We start from the raw sequence: 10,798 nt of genomic DNA, 5'->3' as shown, positions 1-10,798 counted from the left end.
AATTCCAACCCTAACTCTAATTCCAACCCTAACCCTAAGTCTATGTGCCAACGTTGCGGATTCGTGTGAGGATTCTTCCGCACAGTTTTTGAAAAATCCGCAGGTAAAAGGCACTGCATTTTACCTGCGGATTTACCACGGATTTATTATTATCATTATTTATTATTATAGCGCTGTTTATTCCATGGTGTTTTACATGTGATGCTGCTGGGGTGAAGCCACTTAACTCCACTCAATATTAGTGAGTCACATATTGTAGCTCTTGCTCCTGTAGTTAGAGGGCATTGTACAGCATAGTATGATGTATATCTAATATATAATTGCCTAGAATACTACTTCCTGCAATTTGTGCCAACTTCCGTGGCTTTGTCCGGAGCTAATGTCCGGAGCTAATGTCCGGAGCTAATGTCCGGAGATTAATTGCCTAGAATACTACTTCCTGCAATTTCTGCCAACTTCCGTGGCTTTGTCCGGAGCTAATGTCCGGAGCTAATGTCCGGAGCTAATGTGCGGAGATAATGTCCGGAGCTAATGTCCGGAGCTAATGTCCGGAGCTAATGTCCGGAGATAAGTGACGTCAACAGTGTCCAGTGTCTGATTGGTTGCCGCCTGCTGCGAGCGACCAATCAGAAACGTGCCGTACTGTGACACACTCCGCCCGCCATTTTGGTGTGATTTTTGAATTTTTACCTCACAGCAAGTTTCTACAGCGTGGAGGCGGGCCCAGTGACGTTGCTCTTCAAGCTCCTGCCGAATTTCGTCAAAAAAATGATACCACCATTTACCAAAACTATATATATTTAGTTGTGAAGTGGTTCAGTGACATTTTCACACCAATTTTGAACTTTTGTTTGGTGTTTTCTCCATATACTGCCTATTATTTTTGTTCTTTCTTACTATTATTTATTAATTGTATTATTCTTACATTTGAATAAATAAAGTATATATGGAGTCTAGACTCCCGATTCTTTAGAATCGGGCTGCCATCTAGTTGTTAATAATTGATTTTGATGAGGCTGTTGCAAAATATAAACTGTTTAGTTTACATAAAAATAATGCATAAGCAGAAAAAAGTGTATCAAATAAAAGGAAAAACATGATGTTTCAATTTTGTTAAACAGTAAAATATGATTTTTTTAAAAAAAACAGATCAATTTCTTTACAACCTTCTTGTTTTTACAATTTGATGGCATTTCTTCATTCTGTTTGACCAGAGAACAATATATTGGAAGGGTAGAAAGACAATCAATCAAATTCTCCATGAACCCTTAACCTATCAAGAAAGCAGAATGCATACATCAATGACCCAGGGCATGAGGTCATGTAACCTTCATTATTGGCCACCACTTTTCAGAAAGACAAGTGGACTCTGATGACATATGGAAATCACTAGCAGCTTAGGTCAGTGTCTATGCATGTGACCGTGATTTACTTCTCTTTCCTGTTTGTATCGTTTTAGCTAATTCAATTAGGCTGATTTCACTTTTTTTTTTTTTCAATTCTATCAAAAGATCAAACTCGCCAACTTTTGTAATACATCTGACATTGACTTAAGTAATACAGATTGAAGGTAACTATTAGTGATGAGTGAATATACTCATTACTCGAGATTTCCCAAGCACGCTCGGGTGACCTCCAAGTATTTTTTAGTGCTCGGAGATTTAGTTTTCATCACCACAGCTGAATAATTTACATCTGTTAGCCAGCATAAGTACATGTGAGGGTTGCCTGGTTACTAGGGAATCCCCACATGTAATAAAGCTGGCTAAGAGATGTAAATCATTCAGCTGAGGTGAGGAAAACTAAATCTCCGAGCACTAAAAAATACTCGGAGGTCACCTGAGCGTGCTTAGGAAATCTCGAGTAACAAGTATATTCGCTCATCGCTAGTAACCATGTCTTTATTAAGCGTGTCATAGAAAATATTAAAATCTCTGAAGCCACATTCACACTCCTTCCTCCCTTCTCTGTTTTGCTGTAGGACAAGAACTGGCAATCTATCTGACAGTTTGAGTCTACTAGAAAATAAACTTAGACAATAGACTTATACAAGTAGGAAATTGGATGTGAACCTTCTTGATTGATGTAGAAGCGCCACTGCAGCGCGAAATGGCTGTCGTCCATTCCACTCCTGCTCCCATCCTCCCAACGCTGATGTTTTAAAGTATTGGAATAAAGAAGTTTTTTAACCGGTGAGTGCCATCCGTTCCTTTCAATTTTTGTACTTCTTGATTCATGTACAATAACAAATAGTATTGTGGTACCGTGTTAGCCAGAAAAATCGATTTGAATACTTTTCTGCCCAATGATGACAAAAGTATTCTGGGAGTGATACCTTTATCTTGTCATCATTGGGCAGAAAAGTATTCACATCAAACTTCTTGATTAACATGCAGGAGTTCCTCTTAGGATAACAGACCCCAGCAATAGTAGGGACGATATATATCGTGCATAGACAAAGGGCTATGCAATAGACAGGTAACTGATGCAGAAGAAGCCTTTTCAAAAAGTTGGGCAACAAAAGTACATATGTTTACTTTACTAATTTAATTAGCAATGTGGAAGGGGTATTGTGCCCAGGAAATGCCGCTTGACATTATGATTACCTGCAGGGGAAATGTCATACATTTTCACAGAGACCCATTTGTCCCTGTAAGGAAAATATCGCACCTGTGATAGACTCAATGTCTCAGAAAGAAAATATTATATTTGAAAGTTTGCATCAATCTGATAGGGATGCGACATACATTTTAAATGTCAGGGTGAATCGGGGAAGAATATGCATGTTTTCTCATAACTGTAATACCTATAATAATAATAATAATAATAATAATAATAAATAATAATAATTTTATTTATATAGCGCCAACATATTCCGCAGCGCTTTACAAATTATAGAGGGGATTTGTACAGACAATAGACATTACAGCATAACAAAAATCACAGTTCAAAATAGATACCAATAGGAGTGAGGGCCTTGCTCGCAAGCTTACAATCTATAGGGGCTAATCATTTATAAAAACACCTTCCTTCTTATCTGGCGCTATGAAACTAAAGCTGTCAGTCAAAGGAGAGGAGGTGGAGTTTGAGAGAAATCAAGCAGGTGAGGAGGAGTATATAAAGGACTGGCTGCACCGTGAAGCACCAAGGAGCGGGACTTAGTTTGAACAGTCATCATGTACGGACAGAGACCCTTTACATAGTAATAATAAAAAAAGTTTATTTCCACCTTATGTGTTGTGTGAGGCCGTTCTCCATCCTTCACTATTGAGTTCTCTGTGTGCATTTTAGGAGAGGGTTGTTAGTCATTTATCAGGCTAGGCCTTCTTCCCATGGCAGGGACAGAGCGCCCTCCTGCGCCCAAGGGAAGGGAAAGAGCGCCGGCGGCCCTCCCACGCCCAAGGCAAGGACAGAGTGTCGGCGGGCCTCCCACTCCCAAGGCAAGGACAGAGCGTGGCGGGCTCTACCGGAGTGTTCAGTTTAGTAAATATTTGAGTTGTATGAAACCGGTCTTATACAGAAAACTTTAAAAAAAAAAAACTTTTGATACACAGAACAGGAATAAGTTAGATCCATTCTAAGAAATTACCATATGTTAGGAATAATAGAGGAATTTGATCTGACCGATACGATAGATGCAGTCTCATATTTTGAGTAGTCGCACACATCAATAAATAAAAAGGTACATTACATCACATTGGAGGGGGGTCATTAGATTTGCTAGATGTAGACCCATACCGCAATTCTTAAAAATACAGTGTCCATGACCTACATCTCCCACTCATCACACAGTTCAGGTCATCAATACTATTTACAGCGTCTGCTGGAATGGCGGTACTTCATCTTCAGCTCCTCCTTGAAGCCCCTGTATAGTAAGCGGTTTCTTTTGTTCTCCTCCTCTTTCTGACTGTGGAAGTCCCCTGGAAGCTTATGGCCTTTATGAAGCAAAAATGCAGAGTCCAGGACTGCAAAGGGGAAGCCGGCCATATTCAACTCACAAGCCTGACTGATCCTGTGGAATCCGTACTGCTTGAACCTCTCGTCGTAGGCTGGCACGTCCTTACTCCCGATATAGAACGGTTCCCACGGATCTTTCCACTCCACCACATAGGCGACTGCCGCTCTCCCAGAAGGGTCTTTCTCTGGTAGGTTTAGCCACATTGAATAGTTAGTAGGTGCTTGGCATTGCGGGCATAACTCCTCATAAAACGCTCACACTTCTCCCACCTGGTACAGTCGCAGCAATTCCTCCTTTGTGCCAGGCAGTCGCCTAGTATGTCTAATTTCAAGGGCAGGCACCACAAATACCAGGTGTGGATCAACCCCCTTATCAGCCAGGTCTAAAAAGCCTGATCTCAGCCCCTGACTGGGCACCGTATCAATATCGAGCACCAGTACAAAGGCTGCACTCCCAATTCCGCCCCTGGTGGCGTTTCGGAGCAGGTTGTTGGGGTAAGACGTGTTCGCTGCGTAGTTTATTATATTTGTTCCAATTATATTTGTTCACCAACCACACAACTGAAGAACCGATATCAAATCTTTGTAGAGGATGAAGATGGCACACCTAAGGATGAAGCAATACCAGCAAGCAAAAAAGAAAAGGGCACACAGCAACAAGTGACAGCAAAAAGTACAGCCAAGAAGCAACGAAGAGTGGTGGTGGTGGGAGACTCACTACTGAGAGGCACAGAAGCAGCCATCTGCAGACCGGACATAACTGCAAGAGAAGTATGCTGCCTTCCAGGTGCGATGATCAAGGATGTGACCGATAGGATACCAAAGCTCTTCAGCTCCAAGGACGTCCACCCATTTCTTCTGATACATGTTGGCACCAATGACACGGCAAGGAAAGACCTACCGACAATCTGCAAAGACTTTGAAGAGTTGGGGAAGAAAGTAAAGGAACTGGATGCACAGGTAGTTTTTTCTTCTATCCTTCCAGTAGACGGGCATGGCACCAGGAGATGGAACAGGATCCTTGATGCAAACAACTGGCTAAGACGATGGTGCAGACAACAAGGATTCGGATTCCTGGACCACGGTGTGAATTACTGGTACGATGGACTCCTCGCCAGAGATGGACTACACCTCAACAAACCTGGGAAACACACATTCGCCAGAAGACTCGCTACACTCATCAGGAGGGCGTTAAACTAGAAGAAGAGGGGACGGGAAGAAAAACATTAGACTTGAACAAAGAAGACCCAGGAAAACATACTCAGATGGGAGGTAAGAACATTTCTAAAGCAATCCACAGCGAGGAGATTGGAACAAAACAAAATCCTCTAAACTGCATGCTCGCAAACGCCAGAAGCCTGACAAACAAGATGGAAGAACTAGAAGCAGAAATATCTACAGGTAACTTTGACATAGTGGGAATAACCGAGACATGGTTAGATGAAAGCTATGACTGGGCAGTTAACTTACAGGGTTACAGTCTGTTTAGAAAGGATCGTAAAAATCGGAGAGGAGGAGGGGTTTGTCTCTATGTAAAGTCTTGTCTAAAGTCCACTTTAAGGGAGGATATTAGCGAAGGAAATGAGGATGTCGAGTCCATATGGGTCGAAATTCATGGAGGGAAAAATGGTAACAAAATTCTCATTGGGGTCTGTTACAAACCCCCAAATATAACAGAAACCATGGAAAGTCTACTTCTAAAGCAGATAGATGAAGCTGCAACCCATAATGAGGTCCTGGTTATGGGGGACTTTAACTACCCGGATATTAACTGGGAAAGTGAAACCTGTGAAACCCATAAAGGCAACAGGTTTCTGCTAATAACCAAGAAAAATTATCTTTCACAATTGGTACAGAATCCAATCAGAGGAGCAGCACTTTTAGACCTAATACTATCTAATAGACCTGACAGAATAACAAATCTGCAGGTGGTCGGGCATCTAGGAAATAGCGACCACAATATTGTACAGTTTCACCTGTCTTTCACTAGGGGGACTTGTCAGGGAGTCACAAAAACACTGAACTTTAGGAAGGCAAAGTTTGACCAGCTTAGAGATGCCCTTAATCTGGTAGACTGGGACAATATCCTCAGAAATAAGAATACAGATAATAAATGGGAAATGTTTAAGAACATCCTAAATAGGCAGTGTAAGCGGTTTATACCTTGTGGGAATAAAAGGACTAGAAATAGGAAAAACCCAATGTGGCTAAACAAAGAAGTAAGACAGGCAATTAACAGTAAAAAGAAAGCATTTGCACTACTAAAGCAGGATGGCACCATTGAAGCTCTAAAAAACTATAGGGAGAAAAATACTTTATCTAAAAAACTAATTAAAGCTGCCAAAAAGGAAACAGAGAAGCACATTGCTAAGGAGAGTAAAACTAATCCCAAACTGTTCTTCAACTATATCAATAGTAAAAGAATAAAAACTGAAAATGTAGGCCCCTTAAAAAATAGTGATGAAAGAATGGTTGTAGATGACGAGGAAAAAGCTAACATATTAAACACCTTCTTCTCCACGGTATTCACGGTGGAAAATGAAATGCTAGGTGAAATCCCAAGAAACAATGAAAACCCTATATTAAGGGTCACCAATCTAACCCAAGAAGAGGTGCGAAACCGGCTAAATAAGATTAAAATAGATAAATCTCCGGGTCCGGATGGCATACACCCACGAGTACTAAGAGAACTAAGTAATGTAATAAATAAACCATTATTTCTTATTTTTAGGGACTCTATAGCGACAGGATCTGTTCCGCAGGACTGGCGCATAGCAAATGTGGTGCCAATATTCAAAAAGGGCTCTAAAAGTGAACCTGGAAATTATAGGCCAGTAAGTCTAACCTCTATTGTTGGTAAAATATTTGAAGGGTTTCTGAGGGATTTTATTCTGGATTATCTCAATGAGAATAACTGTTTAACTCCATATCAGCATGGGTTTATGAGAAATCGCTCCTGTCAAACCAATCTAATCAGTTTTTATGAAGAGGTAAGCTATAGGCTGGACCACGGTGAGTCATTGGACGTGGTATATCTCGATTTTTCCAAAGCGTTTGATACCGTGCCGCACAAGAGGTTGGTACACAAAATGAGAATGCTTGGTCTGGGGGAAAATGTGTGTAAATGGGTTAGTAACTGGCTTAGTGATAGAAAGCAGAGGGTGGTTATAAATGGTATAGTCTCTAACTGGGTCGCTGTGACCAGTGGGGTACCGCAGGGGTCGGTATTGGGACCTGTTCTCTTCAACATATTCATTAATGATCTGGTAGAAGGTTTACACAGTAAAATATCGATATTTGCAGATGATACAAAACTATGTAAAGCAGTTAATACAAGAGAAGATAGTATTCTGCTACAGATGGATCTGGATAAGTTGGAAACTTGGGCTGAAAGGTGGCAGATGAGGATTAACAATGATAAATGTAAGGTTATACACATGGGAAGAAGGAATCAATATCACCATTACACACTGAATGGGAAACCACTGGGTAAATCTGACAGGGAGAAGGACTTGGGGATCCTAGTTAATGATAAACTTACCTGGAGCAGCCAGTGCCAGGCAGCAGCTGCCAAGGCAAACAGGATCATGGGGTGCATTAAAAGAGGTCTGGATACACATGATGAGAGCATTATACTGCCTCTGTACAAATCCCTAGTTGGACCGCACATGGAGTACTGTGTCCAGTTTTGGGCACCGGTGCTCATGAAGGATATAATGGAACTAGAGAGAGTACAAAGGAGGGCAACAAAATTAATAAAGTGGATGGGAGAACTACAATACCCAGATAGATTAGCAAAATTAGGATTATTTAGTCTAGAAAAAAGACGACTGAGGGGCGATCTAATAACCATGTATAAGTATATAAGGGGACAATACAAATATCTCACTGAGGATCTGTTTATACCAAGGAAGGTGACGGGCACAAGGGGGCATTCTTTGCGTCTGGAGGAGAGAAGGTTTTTCCACCAACATAGAAGAGGATTCTTTACTGTTAGGGCAGTGAGAATCTGGAATTGCTTGCCTGAGGAGGTGGTGATGGCGAACTCAGTCGAGGGGTTCAAGAGAGGCCTGGATGTCTTCCTGGAGCAGAACAATATTGTATCATACAATTATTAGGTTCTGTAGAAGGACGTAGATCTGGGGATTTATTATGATGGAATATAGGCTGAACTGGATGGACAAATGTCTTTTTTCGGCCTTACTAACTATGTTACTATGTTACTATGTTCCCAGATTTGCCGCCTTGGCGAAGACGGCCTGACATGTTTGAAGATGGGCAAACTCGGCTGCGTCATCTTGTTCTGGGAAGACGGCTGTATCTCCAGACTGGCACACCAGATGGACGGATACCCTCTGCCTTACTGACTGGCACAGCTGGGTGAGGGTATAGGTAAGCACCATGGCTAGTTTCACCTGGGCTCCGCTAGATGCAAACAGCGCTAACGAGATCCTACCATCACACCTCTGCACCAGCTCTTGCAGATGCCACAGGTTACTCAGGCTGGCATGAGATGCCAATGCCACATCCTTCGACTGCCCCGCGTCACGGGCCAAGAGATGGCGGTAAATGCGGTATTGTCTGCTGGCATCTAGGATGCCACCGGACCCCAGCATGGACTTCATGTGGTCCTTCTGCTCCCGCTGCCATCTTAGCTCTACCCGGGGGGTGCCCTCCAGCACTGGATGGGCAGAGTGCTGCTGCTGTCCATGGAGGTTAGAGAGAAGCGAGAGGTAGAGAAGCTGGGGGAGCACAACAAGGAGGAGGGTGACGAGGATCACACAGAAAAAGGAGCAGCGCACCGCAGTTGGCATCGCCCTTTTCTTTTTGAGGGGGGTCCAATTCCCATTTATGGTGTAAAATCAACCCCTGCCCTTGTAGAAGAAGCCTGACAGCTGGTAAGGTGCACCCATCACACTGCTCTGTGCCCTGCACCCAACACACGAGGTCCTCAGTGCCACTCCACCACTACTCAGGAGCGGCCGCACTAACACTTCTCAGTGCAGCCCCCTCTCATCACACCTCATAATACCTGCCTATAACCCAAAATTTCATAGTGGGTAGTGTGCTGACAACAGCCTAGTCATGCTTGACCTAAGGGAAACCGTGAAATCCAAATAAAAAATATAGTGGCGATCTCAAACTTCTGCGATCATCTGGAGAGGAGTTATTGCATAAGTTGTGATTTTCATTAAATCATGAAGTGCTGAGGACATCCCACAACCCGGACCACGTGAGGTGATCTTGGGGTAGGGGTGTGTGATGAAACTCAGGTGCTCATAAAAAATCAAGGCAAATTACTGTGTTTAATGTTAAGTAAGATACATTTTGGTGTAGGCTTGATCCCGTTAACCAGACATTTTCAATAGATTTCTTCCATCCACTAAGTTGACTCATCTCTGTGAGGGGCCTGGTAGGTTCTTTTATTAATCACTTTTATTTTTGTAACTATATATGCTGTATTGTTCTATCCCCTTTGTAAAATCTTTTGTACATTTTTTATAAACGCTACCTATCATTTTGATTAAAGATGAAATGTAATAATTATGTTCCTTTAGTCCTGTAAACCACTCCTCGAAGCCATACACTACCAGAAATCAGGCCTCCAATCCACCTGTAAAACACAAGTGTTCATGGAAGAGAGTAGTCTGTGGCTATCGTGGAGTTAGAGGTGATCATTAGGGTTGAGCGAAACGGGTCGGCCAGATTCAGAAGTCGCCGACTTTTGGCAAAGTCGGGTTTCATGAAACCCGACCCGACCCCTGTGTGGGGTCGGCCATGAGGTCGGCAATCTTCTGAATCTGGAATCGGAATTCCGATACCGATTCCCGATATGTTTAAGATATCGGGAAACGGTATCGGAATTCAGATTTAAGTGTAAAATAAAGAATAAAAATAAAAAATATTGCTATACTCACCCTCGGACGCGCCCTGGCTGTAACCGGGAGCCTTCCTTCCTAAGAATGAGCGCCTGAAGGACCTTTCGATGACGTCGCGGCTTGTGATTGGTCGCGTGAGCGGTCACATGGGCGTCACGCGACCAATCACAAGCTGCGACGTCATCGAAAGGTCCTTCAAGCGCTGATTCTTAGGAAGGAAGGCTGCGGGTTAGAACCAGGGCGCGTCCGAGGGTGAGTATATTCCTAATAGGTATATACTCACCCTTGGACGCGCCCTGGTTCTAACCCGCAGCCTTCCTTCCTAAGAATCAGCGCTTGAAGGACCTTTCGATGACGTCGCGGCTTGTGATTGGTCGCGTGAGAGGTCATATGGGCGTCATGCGACCAATCACAAGCCGCGACGTCATCGAAAGGTCCTTCAAGCGCTGATTCTTAGGAAGGAAGGCTACCGGTTACAACCAGGGCGCGTCCGAGGGTGAGTATAGCAATATTTTTTATTTTTATTCTTTATTTTACACATTAATATGGATCGCAGGGCCTGAAGGAGAGTTTCCTCTCCTTCAGACCCTGGGAACCATTAGAAACCCAATGCACTGCATTGGGTTTCGTGTTTCGGCCGACCCCGACCCCGACTTTTCTATAGGATCGGCCGATTTCACTCGACCCGACTTTTGAAAAAGTTGGGTTTCGTGAAATCCGACCCGATCCTATAAAAACAAAAGTCGCTCAACCCTAGTGATCATACCATGTGTATATAAATATTCCATGCACTGGAATCAGTGTATTTACCATACTCTCACTGTTACTATCTGATAACCGGCCTATAAGTGGAGATGCAGCATACTCTGTTAATCATCGGCCAATCATGTAATTGTCCAGACGATAGTGGGCAGCAAAGAGATGTTCAATACAAAGATCACAGTGCATCTACGTGATTGTCC

At 43.0% G+C, this 10,798-nt stretch overlaps 1 pseudogene; it reads right to left on the bottom strand.

The window, feature by feature from the left end:
* Window positions 1–3,807: 3,807 nt before the first annotated feature.
* On the bottom strand, window positions 3,808–8,771 carry LOC138659753 (beta-1,4-glucuronyltransferase 1-like; annotated as a pseudogene).
* Between the last annotated feature and the right edge of the window lie 2,027 nt (window positions 8,772–10,798).

This window comes from Ranitomeya imitator, chromosome 1 (assembly GCF_032444005.1).
Source record: "Ranitomeya imitator isolate aRanImi1 chromosome 1, aRanImi1.pri, whole genome shotgun sequence".
In the NCBI taxonomy this organism is placed as follows: Eukaryota; Metazoa; Chordata; class Amphibia; order Anura; family Dendrobatidae; genus Ranitomeya; species Ranitomeya imitator.
Note: the sequence above shows the minus strand (reverse complement) of the source record. Positions and strands in the feature narration are given on the sequence as shown.